The sequence below is a fragment of the Prionailurus bengalensis genome, chromosome E2, assembly GCF_016509475.1.
Source record: "Prionailurus bengalensis isolate Pbe53 chromosome E2, Fcat_Pben_1.1_paternal_pri, whole genome shotgun sequence".
NCBI classification, from domain to species: domain Eukaryota; kingdom Metazoa; phylum Chordata; class Mammalia; order Carnivora; family Felidae; genus Prionailurus; species Prionailurus bengalensis.
Genome location: NC_057352.1, coordinates 20,190,374 through 20,210,631, shown reverse-complemented (window position 1 = coordinate 20,210,631; position 20,258 = coordinate 20,190,374). Strand labels below are relative to the sequence as shown.

The following is a 20,258-nucleotide window of genomic DNA, read 5'->3' as shown; positions in this document are numbered from 1 at the left end:
CACTCCCGGGTATATACCCAACAGAAATGATGTATAAATGCACTAAAAGACATCTACAATATTGTGGTCTCCATGGTAGCCCCAAACTGGAAACCCATATAACCATTGTCTGTAGAATGAATACATCAGAGTGTATTCAGATCCTGGAGGCAATGAACAAAGGAAGTGGGCACTGAACAAATGAACAAATAAACGAATTGCTACCATGCCACAACGTACAGAAATCTCATCAACATAACACTGAGCAAAAGAAGCTGAATGTGGTATTATGTTCTGGGGTGATTCCATTTACCTGAAGTTCTAAAACAGGCAAAATTAACGTACGCTGCTAAAAGTTAAGAGAGAGGTTACCCTTGGAGGTAAGGAGTGGAGGGGGGTAGGAGGGGGACCCTGGGGTGCTGGTCATGTTCTCCCGGTTTTGGATGCTGATCATAGAAGTATGTTCAGTTAGTGAAAACTTGTCAAGCGGAATACTTACGATTTCTGTGATTTTTTTTTTTTTTCTGTATGTAGGTTCCATTCACTTTAACAAGAGTAGGACATTAAACATGTGCTGGGCAGGTCCCCGGGTGGGACAGGATTTGCTTGGTGGGGCATGTGTTGCCTTGTAGGGTCCTTACCCACTCCCTCCTGTCTCCACTCCCAGAGCTCAGACTGTCCCCACAAGGGGGGGGGGATGTCTTCACCACCCCAGGCACCTGATGCTTTCCACCACCCACCCTTTCCTTAGGGCTGATGACAGCTTCTTTGCTACCCCAGGATTGCTCTAGAGTGCAAACCTAATCCCCTTCCCTATCCTCAACTGTCCCGGCTCAGTGCAGCCACGGTGGGGGTGGGAGGGTGGGGGTGGGGTGGGTGAGGGCCAACCCTTCCCAGTGATATCTCGGCAGGGAGACCATTTAACTAATGAGTCATGAGTCATTTAACATCCGTGAGGTTGAGGGAGGGGAGTGGCTCATGAGCCCTCAGTGCCCACAGCTGTATTGGGGGGCAGCATTGTCCAGACCCTGGGGTTCCTGGGCCCACTGGTCAGGAGAGAGAAATGGAGGCGAGGGGTGACTTTTGGGGGAGTCTGGGACTTTTGTGCCTTCCTGAGTCACCCTGTGTCCTTCCCTGGCCCCTTTACAAGCATGGCCTTGTGTACCTCCTGTTGGTGGTGGTGGGGGCGCTGTGGGAACCAGGAACGTTTGGAAACATGAAAAGTTGGGGTTTGGGCCTCTGCTCTGGAACTGGGCTCTCCTCTCCCTCCTGACGGTCCCAGACCTATCTTGCTGGCCAGCCAGGAGGCTGGGCACCCCTCTGGCCCTGGCCTTCACTCAAGGACACCTGCTATTCCAAAAGACGCCACCAGAGGGCAGCTTCCCTATCCCTGGTTTGAACCCCGGTGGCCTGCCTCTTTCTGATGTCAAGTGATCTACGCCTCTGCTGGACTGCGTCCTACGGGGTTGGAGAGGGCAGAACAGGCTTCCTCAGACCAGGACCAACCTCCTGGGACCACTGGAGTCATCTGGGAGGTAGAGAGTCCTTCCCAAGGGCTGCCCAGGCTCCCTCCTGCTGCTGCCTGAGTGGAGAAGCTTGCCTCCTGGCCTGAGAGACACAGGGGAGGCCCCCGGGCCTGTGGGTGCTGGCCTGGGTCAGGAAACTCATAGTGAAACCAGAGAGATCTTGTAGTGAAATTCATTCCGCGCAGCACACCTGCCTGGGGCGGGCCTGGGGAGGGACTGGAAGGCAGGAGAGCCGCCTGTGGTGGCGGTGTCGTGGGGAGGGCCCAGAGCCTTATCTGATGGGCCCCAGCCTTTCTCACAGCTCAGTGGAGCCGCCCTGACAGGCCGACCATGGCCCGGTGGGCAGGGGCTCTGCAGGCCCCGCGGGCCCAGGCGCCCCACCTGCCCAGTAGGCAGGGAGGCAGTGTGCCTGGGAAAGGCGCGGGCGGTGGAGTGGGTGCCACTGGAGTGGAGCGGGTGCCCAGGACGGCCCCTCGAGGCCCCGGTGTCTCAAAACACCAAGAAATGTCAATACCAGTTGCAAAAAAATTGGGGCAATCTAGGCGTGCCCTTCGAACAAACTCACACTTTTGATGTAAAAATGTGACTGCACGTCGCCTGGTACTGCTTGCATTTGAGAATGCATCAGCTCCTGGGACACGGCAGGAGGTCATTCCATGGGTGTGGACTGTCTTTAGTCCTGTGGGTGGCTTGGGGGCCATGTGTGGAACATCACTGGGGGACCACACAGATCTGAACGTGACGCCCTGGACAGGATGGCTCTTTGGCTGCCCCCCCGCCGCGCCGGACACACACACCTAGATCCCCCTCCTGTGGGGGTGCCCCCTGCGCTGACTGATGCCAGGGACGGTGGGGAGAACAGGGGGATCTGACTGCCTGGGGTTGTGGATGTGAGCTGCTCTGGAGAAATGGGGTCCCACTTCTCCAGGGATCCTGTCTGATAGGGCCTGCAGGGTCCCGGGTGTCCCCCAAAGGGTCTGAAGAGAAGCAATCTCAATGTCAGAGGGGTCTGCCCACCCTCAGCCCCTGGGCGCCCTCCTGAGACCGCCTCTGGGCACAAGGCACCAGCCACTCTGGGTGGGCTGGGCTGAGATCTGTCTCTGCTGCCCTGCTGCTCCCGAGCTGACAGCTGACGTGAGTCACGGGGTGGGGGGGGAGATGGGGGGGCGGGGGGGGTTGCTGGGAGCCTCCAGTCTACCCAGCACCATTGCCAAGGGCCCTTACATCTGTTGGAACTCTTTCCGAAGATGAAGATGGTGTGTTTTCTTGGGGTTCATCTTACAGAAGAGAGGAGTATAAAGTGAGGATTCTCAGGGCCTCAGTTTGCTCCAGCCTGACCTTGGGTGGGGGCACAGTTAGCCTAGCTAAGCCTGCCCAGGCTGTGGGAAAGGAACGGGCTGTTGTTTGGGGGAGATGTGGCAGGGCTGAGGGTCCCATGGGCAGCTTCCAAGTGGATCTTCCTTCACACCTGGGCCTCCTTCCCTTCCCTTATCCAGAGGACACCCTCCCTCTTCCGCTGAGGCAAAAACCTGGGGGGTCTCACCTCAACTCCTCCCTATGCCCTGCCTCCCGTGAGCACCTAAATCTGGTCAATCCAATCAGACCCATGGCCCCAATCTTATAATGTCTTCTTGCGAAAATAAACTTCACAGCCGATATAACTTACCTTCATAAGTTAAAAAATCGATACCGTGTTCTAACTTCGAAACCAGGGAGAAATAAAAGGAAAGTAATGAATAACTTCATAATGTGTATTCGATTATGAAAAATGCTTGGGTATGATCTCCAGAGGACTCAGACGCTGCTGGTGATGCAGGAGCTTCGCAGCTAGAGCTGCTGCAGACACAGACAGGGATTGGCACAGCCTCCCAGGCTCGGATGCCCGCGGAGGCCACTGCATCTTGGGGACGTGATTTTACAAACCGGGGAGCAACGCTTGGTAAATTTCCAAATGAAACAAGGTTCCATCTCCGCTAGGTTTTCATGCGTGTTGCATCCCTAAGAACTTCTGTGTTGGAAAGTGGAAGTAGCTTCCAGACTCCGATCAATACTAACAGAGTTTTCACCTACAGCAGGATTCCTCAGCCACGACGCTAGGGACAGGCTGCTGCACTGTAAGATGTTGGGCAGCGTCCCTGGCCTCCACCTGCTACATGCTGGTAGCACCCCCACCCAGGTTGTGACCATCAGAAACGTCCCCACACGTTGCCAAAGTTCCCCCAAGTGGCAAAATCACTCCCCCGTTAGGAACCCCTGACCCATCTGAGTGTCCAGTGGAATATTTGCACGCTGTGTGGGATGCGGGTCATCTTGCCGCGGGGCAGAACACTGCTCACATCCCAGGTCCCCACCGCCAATGCCTACAGCACCACCCCATTACCGCAGCACTCAGCGATTTCCCCTCCGTTTCTGAAATGCCTATGGGAGCAGCAAGCCACTGCTGAGAGCTTCTCACCTACCTGGTTCTCGAATCCAAGGCGGGGCGGGCGGGCAGCCATGCCCAGAAGCCCCTTCCTAGCACACTCTTAATACCTACTGTTCTGAATTCTCCCTGGGGCCCTGTCACCGCCCCTCGCTGGCCCCTGCAGGGCCATCTGGCCCATCCCCACCACAGCCCCCATTGTCTCCAGGCTCCAGCCTCTCCCGCCTCACCCCTGCTGCTGCTCCCTAATTCCAGCCTCCCCCTTCTCGTCTTTTCCTCACTCTTTTGCTCTGGGTTACCCTGGAGCTCCATTCAAGTCTGGAGGAGGTTTCTCTTCCAGAAGGAGGTGTCCTTCCTGGGGAGCCCTTCCTGAGCTGTCCCCTCCCCCGCATGGGCTGGGCCAGCATTTCCTTCCAGGTGTCCCAGTGCCCATGGGAGTATCCGGCCAGGCCACGTTTCTCCTCCGTCCCCCGCCCCCTCTCCACCACCTTCATCAGAGTCTGGCTCCAAGAAGGTGGCACGACTGAATCTGTGGTTCAGTTCAATTCTATTTTCATTCACGGAGGACTCCTGTACCCCCCCCCCCCCACAAATCTGAAGGGGGTTATGCTAAGGGGTAACCTCTCCTGGGCTACACCATTGAAGCAGAGCAGCTTGGGAGCGACCTGGAATCTCGTCCCCCTGCCCAGAGCTTCTGCCCCTTCTCCTGTAGAAATAGGGGGAGGGGCAGTAGGTGGACATTGGAATTTCTCCGGCCAAAAGTGCCAGGGAAAGACCTGCTCCAATCCAAGTGGAGCTGGGGCTGAGGGAAAGCACTAGGGAGGCAGAGGGGCACCCTGATTCCTACCAGGGAGGAGCCTTTAAGAGGCTGGCCTCCAGTCCAGCCTCTGGCATCTACCCTTTGTGGAGCCTGAACTCCCAGCTCCGGAGGTATTCTTGGGGCACAGAGCGTGGGCATGGGCAGTAGTCACAGGGACCTGGACTGGACTTTGCCTCATTTGTCCCTCCCCCCCACAACTCTGCATGCCCCTGACCCAGGTTCACACCACTCCTCAGCCCTGGGTCGCGACTCCATCCTGTCCTGTGGGTGTCCTGGCTGTTGGCACGCTTCCTCAGTGCCGTGCAGGGACGGGAGGCCAGGTTGGGGCGGGGGGGGCGGATCAGGGAGGGGTGCACAGGTGGACAAGGCCCCCTCCAAGCTGTCAGGGTTGCATGCATAGTGGTGAGCGACGTCTGGGTCCTGGGAGGAGGGAGGGAGAGACCCTGATCCCCAGAAGACTGGGAAGTGAACTCCTGTCTCTGTTAGCGTTTGCCAGGTCTCAGTGCCCCCAGCTGCGAAATGGGGAAAGTGACCCTTGTCCTCCTGTCCTGGTTGCTATTGGAGAAGACGGAGGGCATACCTGAAGTTGGTCTTTTCAGGCCCAGGGGGCTCTGGAGTCCCAGGCCCCAGGCAATGCCCTGTGCTCTGGGTCATGAGTGCCCCATGCCTCAGTTGGTTGGGCTGCCTACCAGGCCTTTCCCCCAGTTCCTCAGGCTCCTCTTGGTGACGCAGGCAGCTTGGCCCTGGCTTAGCTGAGGTTGCTTTTGGCTGATGTGGATGTACCCATTCCTGGGCCTGGCCTGGCTCCCACACCCCTTTCCCCTGCCCACTGTCCTCAAGAGTCTCCCCCCTCCCCCCACCGCCCGCCGCCTCATTCATGTGGGCTTTGCCTGTGAGCTGGCTCTTCCTAGGCTTCTAGCTAGGGTGCCAACCTCCTGGGTGCCAACCTCCTGGGTCCTTGCTGGTCCTCGACCTTGGTCTTGCGCTTCTGGTCCAGGTTTGTGAGGCCCAGTGGGAGGAGATGGGCAGAGAATCCAAGGTGTCATTGAGCCCTGCCCTCCACGCCTCCCTCCCCAGGGTGGACCAGCTGGTCATGACGCACCTGGGGGTGGGGGTGGGGCTGGCTGGCAGGAGCTGGTCTTGGCGGGCACTGGAGAAGGCCCTCTGCCCAGAGGGTCTCAAGGACACCCCCTTGGGCCCCTCGTAGCATTATCACCATGTGTGGGAGGGATGAGCCTTGAGAGAGGGTGTGAGAGTGACTGTGTGGGCGGGAGCCCCAGAGAGCCCGCTGGGGGGACGGGTCCGTGAGAATGTGAGTAGGTGGAGACCAAGGCCAGCGGTGCCCTTGCTATTTGGGACAGGTCCAGGGAAGGAGTTTTGGGATTGGGGACACAGTGCATCAGGAATACTGGCCACTAGGTGTCACCAGGAGCCCATGGGACAGAAGAAGCCTCCTGGTGAGTGGCCTGAGCCCTTGTCTTCCCAGGTGTGCCCACTCCCACCGGCAGGGGCACTCCCTGGTCTGTCTGAGCATCCACCAGCAGCACTGAGCTGGTGGGGAGGCGGTGCCCCATCCAAAAGGAGACATTTTGCACGGAGGCGGCCCGTCCTACCTCCCACCCACACAGACCCTGGCTGAGGACACAGCTGAGGGGGTGGGAAACAGCTCCTGGCCACCGGGCCCCCTCCTGGCCCTGCTGCTTTCTGCCGGCACCTCCAGGGGAGCCCTTTGACCTGCACCCTGGGCCTGCCTGCTTGCCTGGGGAAGGAGGAGGGTAGAGTCCCACTGGCACCTGCCCACCTCTGTCCCCACCCAGGCCCAGCTTGGCAACTGGATTCCCAAGGCCCCATTCAGCCTCCTTCAGACCCAGCCCCCACCCCCTTCCATGCACTCACCAATGCCCTTGCCCATGCATTCATGCAACGTCCAACAAGGACCTACTGTGTGCCCAGCTCTGGGGATCCAGCCACAAACAGGACAACTGGACTCCACCCTATGGAGCTTGCGAGCTGTAGAATATTAAAGTCGCCAAATAAATTAACCAGAGAATGTGTGATGGAGATGCTGTCACGTAGAAAATAAACCATGAAGTAACTGGGAGGGCTACTTTGGGGGGGGGGGTTATGAACAGGTAAAAAGGAGAATCAGTCATGTGAACATTCAGGACAGGCAGCTGGAACAGCATGTGCAAAGACCCTGAGGCAGGAAAAAGCCAAACCTGTTATCAGTGAAACACTGAGGCCTTGTGTAGGGAGGGTGCAAGGATAGAGATTGGAGGGTGGGAGGAAACAGACCAGAAAGAGCTTCAGACCACATTGCCTTCTTCTCCCCAAGGACACTCAATGGGGAGAGGTCTCAGGGGCTCTCCCTTCTGCAGGGTGGTGGAGCCTTCCTGCTGGAATGTGGCTGACGGGCCTGTTCTATTCAGAGCTCATGATGGCCACTGAAGAATAGGAGGGCCCTCATGGGGGACCTGAGAGGACCTGGCCCTCACATCCCCGTGGGCTGGGAAGCAGGTAAAACCCCAAGAGGGCCTTTCCCCATTGGTCGAGGGCTCCCCAGAGCAGGGCAGGGCAGGGCTGCTCTGTCTCAGTTCCCAGGCTCCTGGACACTCTTCTTGGCTGAGAACAAAAGGAGGGGGTAGGTCAGTCAGAGGGAAGGGCGCAGAGTTCCTGTCCTGAGTCTCTCCACCGCTCAACACCCTGTAGCGTCTCTGCACCCTTCGGAATAAATCCAAAGACCTTCCCATGGCAATAGCCTTATATGCGGTCCCCTAATCCGGCTTACCTCATCAACTGTTCTTGTCCCCTGCTTGGCTCCAGACCCATTGCTCCTTAAGCAGGCACACTGCTGCCTCGGGGCCCCTGTCCTTATTGTTCTCTCCGCTCGGAATGCTCTTCCCAAATATCCTTAGGGCTCATTTCCTCACCTCCCTCAGATGTGCTCACATATCACCTTCTCAGGAAGTTCTCTCTGTTCACGCCTTTGCAGAGCACATCCCCAACCCCCTCTGTACTTTCTGCCCACGATGTCTTGCTTCTCTCTCCCTGACCACCATCGGAAAGTCTGTATGTTTAACTTCTTTCCTTTTATTGCTGCCTCCCCCACTACCTGCACTAAACCGTAAGTAAGCTCAGTGATCTGTTTTGTTCACTGGATCCAGCCCACCCAGCACAGTGGCAGCACACGGCAATAAATACTTATCGAGGGAGTGAAGGAAGGAAGGAAGGAATGGATGAGATGAGTGGGACAAGCCTATCCCCATCCCTCCTGGCCGCCACCGGACATCCTTGGGTCTTACCCCCCATCCACCTCCAGCAGAGCCCCGAGGTCCCCAGGCTTTGTCATGCTGCCATGTCCTGCCATCAGCCCTGGAGGGAATTTTAGGGAGGTGGCCCCCATGAGGGGCTTCCAAGGACCAATCTAAGCTGGAAGTGGTGGGCCGGACTGGGGGCCGCAGTGGCAGAGCCACTGACCACGGCACATCTGTTTCTGCTTTATGCTCCTGTGAACCGCAAACCCCATTCAAGGGCTTCAGGCCCCCCTGCCTGGTGTGGACTGTGGGCGTCGTGATGTGCCCGACAGGTTGCATGGAGCCACCGGGGCACGTGGGAGGAGGCGGGAAACTTCACGGCGGGGAGGGACAGGCCACAGCTGTCCCGCGGGCTCTGGGGGTGGAGGCGGTGGACTCTCAGGGGGAGAAGCGCTTGTATCAGGGTCTCTCCAGGGCAAGGCCCCTGGGAGCTCCTCATACTCACGCCCTCTTACTGGAGGCTGTGAGTAAAAGGGCCCCACCAAAGGGCCAGGCCTCAGGGCACCCCAAGGCTGCTCAGCTCTGAGGTGGATGCCGTCCCTGTATAGGGCCTCTTTTGGTTTCCAAGAGGTATTGAAACCAGAACCAGCCCCCCCCCCCCCCAAAGTAATATTGAACGCCTAGCAGGAGATGATGGGTTGAAACTCAATGAATTGTTCTAAAAGAAGATCTGACTCCGGTACCTTCATAAACAGACTCCTAGAGCTGAAGGGTCAACATCTGGCCTAGGGATTTAAATATCTTTTTGGAGAAATGTCTTCACAAGCCCAATACTGAAAAACAATGCTCTTTTGGGGAGGAAGATGAGGCAGCACCAACTTTTGGGAACCCTTGGAGGGACCTGCGGGAACCCCAGGGGTTCCCTGGAACGTGGTTTGAAAATCAGATACACCCACCTACTGCTCACTGCGGTGAAGGGGGCCCTTCCCCCCCCCCACCCCCCCCACAATGGCTTGTAAAGCCAGTCTGCCGTGCCTCATGTTCCCAGTAGGGGTCACTGCTCGGAGGTGGTCCCAGCCAGGCCTGGTGGCAGCAAGGACAGCTCCAGACCCCAGTGGGCCACGGGCCTCAGCCTCGGTGCCAGTGACCTCTAGCCTAGGTATGCTCTGAGCCAGGGGCCACCACATGCCTTCCCAGCGGACAGAGCTGCCCTCTGGCCCTGCAGCCAGCTTGGCCAGGGCTGATCAGGAGCCCTCAGCTGTAGGACAGCCGCCAGGGCCGGGGCCATAGGGACTGGTAAGGGTTTCTGGCTAAGGCCGGACGAAGCCATTCCAAGGGACAGCTGGAGTGTCTCTCCAGTCAGCACCTGGAAGGAGGCCAGGCCAGCCTCGGGCTCGGGCCAGACACATGTGAGTACACTCACACACACACAGAATGTGCCCACATGTGCCCACAGTCGCATGGTTCACACATGGATGCCAGTGCACGTTCACACACATACTTGGTGCACGTAAACGCACCCACCCATAACATGGATACACACGAGCGTGGACTAACAAGCACGTGGATGTACGCACGTGCGGATACACATGCACGTGGACACAGGTGTGCCCGCCTCACTCTCTCCCCCCCCCCCCCCCACCGGGGCACGGATGGAGGAAACCCATTTGGGTCCAGTGTGTTCGGGGCGAGTTCAGCTGGGGGAGGTGGCCTTTCTCCCTCCAAGTCACGGCAGCGCCTCCTCTCCAGGCCAGCCTTGTCCCAGCCTGGACCCGTGGGTGGATGTGTGTGGGAGGAGTAAGGGGCAGCTGGGGTGTCTGGCGGCCTCTGGGACATCTCTCTGGGGTGGGAGGGAGCAGGAATTGCGCCTGTATCCCGGGGAAGTGAGCTGGGCATAGGGCCTGAGGCGGGAGTGGGGGGGGGGCGCTGCCTGACTCTGGAGGAGCTGTGCTCGCTGTCATTTTGGAGCATTCCAAACCCACTCCCTAGGGCAGGTAAGATGTGGGAGGCTTTGCGGTTCACTGGGTTACAACCCCCTCCTTTGGGAAATCAGCCCAGCCCTCAGCCGCCATCCTCTCCAAGGGGAGGTTGGGCTTATTGACTGTCATCTCAAATCTGAGAGGGCTTTGGGGGCTGGAGCACATGACCTCCTAGTCCTTGCTCTTCCCGGCCACACAGGCCTAGGCATGCTGGGCCATCAGCCCAAGGGCCATAACTGAAATCACCTATGGCATGACAATTGGTTCCCCCGCCCGTCGAGGGACCTAGAGCCATGAGATGGCGCTCTGTAGCCCCCCAGCCCCTCATCCCAAGGAGCCCACTCTGGGGTGGGCTCTCTTGAGTCCAGCTCGCTGAGCAGCAGCCCATGCCCACAGCCCTGGGCAGGGGACACAGTTCTGTCACCTCCCCCACCAGATCAATACCTCCGAGCCTGCTGTCAGCAAATCTTTGACCTCTGACCTGGCCACACAGTGTGACCCCTGAACCTACCGGTCTTTCCACCAATCCTTGTTCTGGTCTCTGGGGTGGCTGAGGAGAGGTGACTCTCGGCTACGGCCCCGGCTGTGAGGGGAAGGGAGTGTGTGGCTGTCAGCCTCCAAGGTCCAGCCTCTTCTCTTCACTCCACACTCAGGGCCCAAGTCAGCGGCCGCCCCTGGGGCCCTCCCTGGTAGGACCTCCCTGGCCGGCTAATAGGCTGGGCCTCGGAGCTGAATATGCCAGGCAGCCAAGGGCTGTGAATGAAGGATTTGGAGTCCCTTCTGGGTACCTTCTGGGGCTCAGGGCCCCTGGGAGGTCAGGGGAGGGACTCCGGGCATCCTATCTCCTATCTGAGGCCGGCAAAGGTGTCCCTCCCTACCGCCTCCCCCAAATTGCAATGCACCAGGCCAAGGGCCTGAGCCTCGGAACCTTATAGCATGGGTCTGGCTGAGAAGAACCTCCAGGATAGGGAGAGTGCAGCTGGGGATAGCATGTAGTTCCCATAACTCCCACAGCCGGGACACCAGCCACAAGTCTCTGGGGGACTGGAGGGCCCCTGTCTTCCTATACAGGGGTCCCCCTTCCTGCAGCCAGTCTCCCAGACCAATCTGGGTCCCAGCAGCCCTGACCTGAGAATGAGGAAGAAGCTGATCAGAGGCCCCCAAAGTGCTCCCTAGCCCCATCCCCTTCAGCTGGGCCAGGAGGGTCACTGCTCTGGCCTCCCTGTCCTGCCCGTCCAGCCTGTTCCAGCCCGTTGCCCCATTGAAATCCCCTGAACGACCCTGCAAAGCGATTTGGGGAATCCTGGGCTCCTACGTGGACACCAGTACCTGAGACTCTGGCCTCAGGAGGTCTGGCCAGGACAACAGGACCACCAGGTCACGCACCATGTCACCCTTACCTGGGTGCCTGTCTTTGGACCCGTGGGTGCCTCCACGCCGGCTCCTGCTTCTAAGAAGAGACCTCTCCCCCACACAGGTGTTCCGAGAGCCACGGGGCCCAGCACCCCTCTGTCCTGGGTCCGTCTGTGTCTGCAGCAGGGGGAGGGGGAACGGCCCAGAAGCTCCAGTGATGAGACGCCTCCCCCGTGCCTCCCCCCCACATACGCCAAGGTGAGGAAGAAGGTGGGTGAGGCAGAATGGACAGGGGCTCCCCACCAAGACGGGAAGGCAGCTGAGGAGTACTTGGAGGCATGAAGACATGCTGCCGATGAGGAAACCGAGGCTCAGAGAGACCGGAAGGGGAGTAGCCAGGAAGCGGGCTCAGGGTCAGGGAGTCCTCGTTTCTCCCCTGACTCCACTGGCCTCCCCCAAGACCCCCAGCAGGTGCCCTGGAGGAGGAATCCTGACCCACTGCAGGGCCCCCTCAGGCCCTGCCTATCTGCCTCCCTGGGCCACGTTCAGGAGCCGCAAGGGGCAGGCGTGTGGTCAGCAAGCCCTGAGGTCAGCGGGCGGGACAGGGGCATCCATAAGGCCCCAGCACGGCATTCTGAGGCCCTTAGCCACCCTGCTGCCCCATCCAGGCAGTTTTCTGAGCTGTCTGGGAGCCTCATTTCTTCTTTACTTGGGACCTGGGCCAGGCAGGTGGGAACAGCCATGGGGTCCGGGACTAGTGGCCGGGAAAAACAGCAGTGGAGGTCACCTGTGCCGAGCGGTCCCTCTTTGCCCGCCTTGGGCTAAGCCTGCTGCCCGGTGATCCCACCCAGGCCCAGGGAACTAAGTCTCAGAAAAAGGAGTGACAGCCCCCCTGGGAGATGGAGCTAGACTTGACCCCAAGGCTGGGAGTCGCAGGCCTGTGAATAAGAAATCCTGCCAGAAGTGCAGACTGAGCGATGAGGGTCGAGGGTCACAGGCTACTCTTCTCCCTGCTGGGGGCCCAGGACCTGCCTGGCCTGCAGAGAGGGGACACGCGCCCCAGCTTGCTGGGCCTTTGCGGCTTTGGACAATGTGTAGACAGAAGAAGAGTGGGGTGCAGGTAGTTCCAGAGCCCTGGTCCCTGAGGCATGCCCGGCCTGCCCTGCACCCCCGTGGGGACATAAGGACCGGGGACTCGGTGACCGCACAGGGGAGCCCAGGCTCTTCCTCATTCTAATGATCACCCCTGGGGCCCCTGCTGCTCCCTGCGGGGTCCCAGTGTTGGCACATGACATCCAGCCCAGAAGGTCAAACCCACACTCTGACATATCCACACAGACCCACACCTGTGGGGAGGGCCCCACACACACCACACATAGATACACATGTCACACTGACATGACCCGCAGACACACACAGACCAAGCTCTGACTCTGCCCACGTTTGTCACACACACACACAGGCTCACAGCAGCCAAGTCACCCTGCGGGATCCCTGGGGCCACACAGGTCCCCGTCCCAGAAGTTCCCAGCCCCCACTGGGCAGAACGTGGAGGTCAGAAAGGATGGGGTGTCCTGAGCTGAATGCCTGATGGGAGAAATTCAGAGGGAAAATGGGGGCTTCCGGGGGACCATGTCCCACAGGGTGTGGAGGAGGGGTGTCAGGGGCTTAAGGTGCCCTTTTGGGCGGGAGGCCTGGGGCTGTATCCCCCCCACAGCCTTCAGTCCCCCTACCTCCTGGGGACTGCCTTGAGGGGCCTCTCACCCCCTCCAGGGCCAAATACCTCTCCCTCCCCCGCGGGGGTGGGTGCGCACCACAAAGGCCGGTCTTTGATTCCACACGGACCCTTTCATGGCTGATCTGAGGTGACGTGGCTGACCAACCGGGCTCAGATGGAGGGGCCTGTATCTCGTGCGCGGAACAAGAGGCCTGGGCAAACACCCACCGTCTGCTTCTGGGCATGAAGAAAGCCTTTCCCAGACTCTGTGGCCAGGCCAGCCTTGGGTCCCGACCCTAAATTGGTGGAGATAGAGGTCCCTCTTGGAAGTCAGGGCCCCAGAGACCTCTGACCCACTGTCTCTGTCTGACATTCCATCCCTGGAGCCAGATTCTTCTGCTGTTAGTTACCCAAGGCTCCATTAAAATGTGAACGCCTCAAGGGCCATTCGGGAAGGGATTGAAGAGGGTGGGGGCGCTGAAGGCCAGTGGGGCCTGGTGTGGGCTGGTTCCCAGGAGGCGCTGGTTTTCATCAGTCCTCTGGGGGTCTTCCCAGAAGTCAGGCCTGGTGGGCAGTGGGATTCTGAAGCCTCAAGCCTGCTGTCCTCTCCTTGGCTGGGGCCCAGAATGGCAGTGACAGGTTTGCAGAAGGTGAAGCAGGAACTGGGCTCCAGCTAATGCGATATTTCCTGGGGTGGCCTCCCTGCCCCCCCCCAGCAGAGTAGGGCAGTTACTGCCCATTGAGGGTCACCACTGCCCGTGTCAGTCACTGCCAGCAGAGGGTCAGCAATGGCAATGGGGGCAGCCACTAGGTCTTTGGAGCAGGGAGCTGGACACACAAAGACAGCAAAGGCCTTCAGGGTTCCTGAGAGGAGACCCCTGCCGGGTCCAGGGTCCAGCCCTAAGGGATGCTGAAGGTGAGGGGGCCCTTCTCTTAAGAAGCCCCCAAGCCTGGGTCAGATCGGCCCCCAGCCCTCTTCCTGGCCAGCTGCCCCAAACTCTGGCCCTTCTAGAGGGTGGCGGGCCAGCTTGCCTGCATGGGAGTTATGTTCGCAGGCAGGATGGGATGAAAATAGGATGTGGTCTCCAGTGCCAGGTGGGTGCCGCCTGCCATTCTCCCCGGGTATGGGGGTGCCTGCTCCCACAGGGCCTGAGTCACCCACCAACGGCTGCTGGGGACCCTGTGTCCAGCCTCTGAGAAACATTGTGGGTTCTCCAGCCGGACGCCCCCAAGGCCGACTCAAAGGTCCACACGCTCTGGCCTTGGGTCCCAGTTGGTCTGCAGTCACCTCTTGAACCTTTCCTCTTTGGGGCACCCATTAGGAACCAGACTGTGCCAAAGGCACCTGCTACTGTTCCAGTTCATCTCCCCAGGATCCTTGCCAGGCAGGCCTGTGTTACAGGGGAGGAAGCCAAGGCCAGAGGTCGGCTCAGGGTCCCAGAGCCAATAACTGGCAGTTCCAGGACTCGAATGTAAGACCGTCTCAGCCAAGGATCCAATTGTTAGGAGGTTGAGGCCCAGCCCTGAGGGGTGATTCTTGAGCCAAGACTTGAATGACTGGAAGGAACCCACCAAGTCAATAGAAGGGGGCAGTGTGTACCAGGCAGAGGGAACAGCTGGGGCAAAGGCCCTGTGGCAGGGACAGGTTTGGAGTGTTTGAGGAATAGACAGGAGCCAGGTAACAGTGGTTCTAAGATGTAGGCCACATCTGCCAGATGACCTGAGTCATCTGAGTCCCTAGATCGAAGTGAGGTGGGTGTCTGTCCTCAACGCTGTGTTGTCACTTCCAGGTGCAGTCAGGAAAGATGTGCTGGACCTCACAGTGAGAGGACACTTCCTGCATCCAAAGATTGGTATGTCTTAGGATGAGGACATTTCCCCCACGTCTTCCCAGAGGACAGGCTGGAGACAACAGGAAGTGACGACAGGGGGACCAGACCACAATAGATGGCTGGCCCGTCATCCTCTGTGCTCCAGGCCAACCCACGGGACCCTCTGGCCCCCCGTCTCAGGCACTGAGATGAGAGCTTCTCAGAGCGGTTGGAACAATGGTAGGCGTTCTGGTTCTCCGGAGCCATCGGAACCTTTCTCTGACCAAGTGCAGCTGGAATGTGGCTGATCCCATGGACAGCCTCGGATACTGAGCAGTTCACACTTCCTGCCTGCCCACCAGGGAAAGGGAGCCATAGAGCTGGTGTGGGAAGCACAGGTGAGTTTCCACTAACCCAGGGTGGGTGTCTCATAGGGGAAGAGAACGTAGAAGTCCAGACAGAAATGACCTAAGATAGTTTATAAGGGAGTTCACAGGGAGAGAAGTTGTATCTGGTGAGGGGCTGGGGAAAACACACCAAAGAGGTAGCATCTGAGAGGGGAGCCTAAAGAATGGGTCAGGTGGAATTGAGGGAAAGGGTGGCTCTCCCCAGAAGCCAGCATGTCTCCAGGGATCAAAGGGTCATTTTGTAGCTTTTGACCCTACTAGCATGATCTTATCAGATCCCAGACACAGAGAGGCTTCTCGGGCTTCTCTTGGCCACTTTACCTAGTTCTTCTCTGGACTGTATCTCAGTCTCTGACCTTGGCTTTCACCACTTTCCTGTCTAAAGGATCCAAAGTGAAGCTACCCTGCAAAAGACCAGTCTGGCCCGGCCTGCACCACCACCCATGACTTGGTTTGAAGACTCCTGATCTAATGAAAGCTACTTTCTCACCACAGATCCTGAGTCATGCCCAATTCTTTATGCCACTCTAGTTTAGTAGAGTACAGGATTCTTGGTGGGAAGTTATTTCCCTGAGCACCTGGAAGACATAGTTCTCTAGTTCTCTGGTATCCATTGCCGCGGACGAGAAGTCTGTTGTCAGTCGAAATGTCACTCCTTTGTCATAATCCCTCATTTCTTCCTCATCCACAAACATACCTCGTTTTATTATCCCTCACTTTATTGCCCTTTGGAGATACTGGTTTTTTGTTTTTTGTTTTTTGTTTTTTGTTTTTTGTTTTTTTTTTTTTTTATAAACTGAAGGTTTGTAACAACCCTTCATTGAGTGGGTCTAACCGCCATTTTTCCAACAGCACTTGCTTACTTTGCATCTTTGTGTCACATTTTGGTAATTTTTGCAATGTTTCAAACTTTTTCATTATTATTATATTTGTTATGGTGATCAATGATTATGACTTCCTGAAAGGTCAGACGATAGTACACATTTTTTTTTAGTAATAAGGTATTTTTCTTAATTAAGGTATGTTCATTATTTTTTATTAAAAGTTTCTTTAGGTTTATTTATTTATTTTGAGAGACAGCAAGTGGAGGAGGGGCAGAGAGAGAGGGGAGAGAGAGAGAATCCCAAGAAGGCTCCGCACTTCCAGTGCAGAGCCCAATGAGGGGCTCGAACCCACAAAACTGCAAGACTATGACCTGAGCCGAAGTCAGACACTTATTTTTTAATTTTATTTTTAATTTTTAAAAATTTACATCCAAATTAGTTAGCATATAGTGCAACAATGATTTCAGGAGGAGATTCCTTAGTGCCCCTGACCCATTTAGCCCATCCCCCCCTCCCACAGCCCCTCCCGCAACCCTCAGTTTGTTCTCCATATTTATGAGTCTCTTCTGTTTTGTCCCCCTCCCTGTTTTTATATTATTTTTGTTTCCCTTCCCTTATGTTCCTCTGTTTTGTCTCTTAAAGTCCTCATATGAGTGAAGTCATATGATTTTTGTCTTTCTCTGATTTCACCTGGCATAATACCCTCTAGTTCCATCCACGTAGTTGCAAATGGCAAGATTTCATTCTTTTTGATTGCCGGGTAATACTCCATTGTATAGATATACCACATCTTCTTTATCCATTCATCCGTCGATGGACATTTGGGCTCCTTTCATACTTTGGCTATTGTCGATAGTGCTGCTATAAACATGGGGGTGCATGTGTCCCTTCGAAACAGCACACCTGTATCCCTTGGATAAATGCCTAGTAGTGCAATTGCTGGGTCATAGGGTAGTTCTATTTTTAGTTTTTTGAGGAACCTCCGTACTGTTTTCCAGCGTGGTTGCACCAGCTTGCATTCCCACGAAGTCAGACACTTAACCAACTGAATCACCAGGCACCCAGGTATGCACGTTTTTTAAAGACACAATACTATTGCACACTTAAGAGGCTATGCTACAGTAAAAACATACTATTATATACACACTGGGAAACCAAAACATTCATTTGACTGGCTTATTGCAATATTTGCTTTATTGCAGTATACTGCCATATCTCTGAGGTATGCTGTACTTTTAAGATTGTCCTTTTGTCTTTTGCGTTTTGTAGTTTTACTATGGTGTGAATTAATTTTTACTTATCATTCTTAGGACCCAATGTGAGGACTCATTCCTTAGTTCTGGAAATTTCTCAATCATTACATCTTGATTCTTTCCTGTTTTCACCCTGTGGAATTCTTATGATATGTATGTTAAATCTTCTTGGACCATTTTACTTTGTCCTCCAAGAAACTTTCAGTCTCATATTTTTTTATTTTTATATCTCTGTGCTGCATTTCATGAACTTTTCTTAGATGTGTTTTTTAATCCTCTCATCCACCACAACTAATTTGCTATGAATCCATCCACTGAGTATTTTACGTGGCAATGACTATTTTATTTCCTTAGAAATCTGTTTTTTATGTTTAGATAATATTTTGATTATGTTTTCTCCTCCCTCTTCTATCTCCTTGATAACTTAAAATATATATATTGTGTAGTCTTTTTCAAGTTGTTCTAATGCCTCTAAATCTAAGATCTCCTGCTGACATAGTGGCTTGCTTTTGGGGGTCATTCATAACCTCTTTTTATTGTGAGCTCATCTTCATTGGCAATCATTTCTTCCCGCTGTGGTAATTATTGGTAATTATCCTGGGCTGTGGAAGTGCCCATACGAGGTGAGTGGGAAGTAAGTTTCTTTCATGGTCCTGTATCTGCTTTTGTGTTATTTTCTAGGTTTGGGGTTCTAGAACCCCTGGATTGCATAATTTGAATCCTACATTTATTCATGGCTCTGGCTAGGGTTTTGCTTTCTCCAAGGTGGCTACTTTTTCCCACTCCAGAGGATGAAAAGCTTCATTGCACTGTCTTGGGTCAGCTTTGCAAGTCCCATTTGCATGGGACAGTCTTTCCAGGCCTGGAGCTTCATGGAAGGGCTCAGTTCCAGCTCACCACCGCAGGGAGTCCCAGGCACATATCCTATTCTTGTCTCCTGCCCCGATTCTGAGGTCTCTCCCAGTCTCTCTGTCCTATGACCCTAACTCAGTGCCTCCATGGTCCTAAGGTGACTCAGTTCATACCCCACGGTAGTACATCTTGACCTTCTCTTCAGTGAAACCTCCCAGCTTCACCAGGGGCTCCTCTCTCTGGCCCCGGTTTCTGTGGCACAGTTATGCCCAGAACCTCAGAGGGAGTCCTACAGCACAGATTCCTCAGACACACCCTCTCACTTCCAAGAACCCCAGACTCTGACCAGCTACCGTCACTTCAGTCCATGACCTTCTAGCACAAAACTGTAAAACAGGCCAGTTGAGCCCTTGAACTTTCTAGCCATGGCAGCCAGGGCCTTCCATTGTTCCTTTCTCAATGGTTCTTGACGTGAGACAATTTTGTCCTCCCAGGGAATATCTGGCAATATCTGAAGACGGTCTTGACTGTTGCGGCTGGTGGGGAAATGTTACTGGCATCTAGCGAAGAGAGGCCGGGGTTGCCGCTAAAGATTCTAGAAGGCACAGAACAGCCCCAACACATAGGCTCGGCCTAGAATGTCAATAGTGCTGCTGCTGAGGAACTTTGAAAGCTGCTTCTGCCCTTTCTTACAAGTGGGTCCTGAATCCTCAGGGCGGGAGCCCTATGTTCACTAAGGGATGAAGGCGGAGGGGAGCAGCCCGAGACCCTGGCCCCAGGGTATTCCCACCTTGGGGTTCAGAGGTGCCTCAGGACCTGCCGCAGGCTGAGAGTGCATCTATGGGAGGGTGAGTCTTATGGGAGCAGATGTGCGGACCGCTCCTGGCTGGCACACAGAGCCCCCTCTGGGCCGGGAGCTAGGGTGCGTCACACACACTCTGCCCTACCTGCCCACGAGGCCTCCTGCTTGGCTCCCTCCCCAGTGCAGCCTGCACGCGCTGGCCACACTTCCCTGTGTGATGTGGGGAGCAGGCATGCGGTCGTTGGAGCAGGCTAGGCCCTCCTGGGGCGGGTGAGGACATATCTCTGGTGCCATCTTTCCTGTTCTGATAAATAACTGATCTGTGGTTGAGGCAAGAAGGTCACCTCTGCCCAGGGAAGCTCAGGAACAAGCCACTTGTGACTGGTGGGAAGAACGTAGGGGTGGGGGCAGCGGGAAGTCTGCCTTCCCTGGCCACCAGGCTGCTGGGGGCAGATTTCAGAAAAGGGAAGTGCTGAGCTGGGGCAGCGCTTCCTGTGGTCGCCGGCAGTCAGGGCATCGGGGCGGGCATGGCAAATCAGAGGGGTGTCTGCCCTGCCCCAAGAGGAGGCGAGGTGAACCTTGCCTGGTCAGCAGGCCTGGGCCAGGAGGCCCCGGGCTGGGCACAGTCTGCTGCTGTCCTTCGCTTGTCCAGACTGGACGTCCTGGGGAGGGAGGGACTTACTGAAACACCATGGGCCCCGCAGGACCCCTGTTTGGGAGCCTCCCAGAGCTCCCCCAGGACTTGGTCATTTGCTCCCTCCCTCTCCTGATCTCTAGACACCGCCTGTCCTGTTCACACACCTATTCTTTCTGCCCATCTCTAGACACTTGAGGGAAGGTTCCCTGACCCCCTTCCCTCCTGGGAAGCTCTCAGCGCCTGGCCTGGCTGCTCTGGGGAACCCCCTTCTTCCCAGAAGGGACGCCCGAGCCCAGGAACCTGCACTGTGCCTCCGGTGCCCCGCAAATGGGCAGCTATCTGTACTTTCTGTCCCTTGTACAGATGGGAGGGGGTTAGAGCAGGGGCCTAGTTGCAAGGGAGGTGGTGGCCAGGCCTCCAGAGTTCCCGGAGCCCATCTTCCCTCTCCTGAGCATCACAGAGCAGGAGCCCAGGTGCTGAGCCCGGAGCAGCGCCTGGCCTGGGAAGGGAACAGGGGGAGACTGGCTGCCCTCCACGCCCAGCAGGGAGGGCTGCCGGCCCCCTGCTCACTGGTCCCTGACACCTTCCTCTGGCTTGAGTCCCAACCCGCCCCACCTTGGCT

At 56.3% G+C, this 20,258-nt stretch overlaps 1 long non-coding RNA gene across 1 annotated transcript; it reads right to left on the bottom strand.

The window, feature by feature from the left end:
• Positions 1–504: 504 nt before the first annotated feature.
• LOC122494137 lies at positions 505–10,758 on the bottom strand. The gene is made up of 2 exons (XR_006300112.1): positions 10,492–10,758; positions 505–7,369 (listed from the first exon to the last, which is right to left on the bottom strand). It is a non-coding gene; the product is annotated as an uncharacterized LOC122494137 (long non-coding RNA).
• Positions 10,759–20,258: the final 9,500 nt, after the last annotated feature.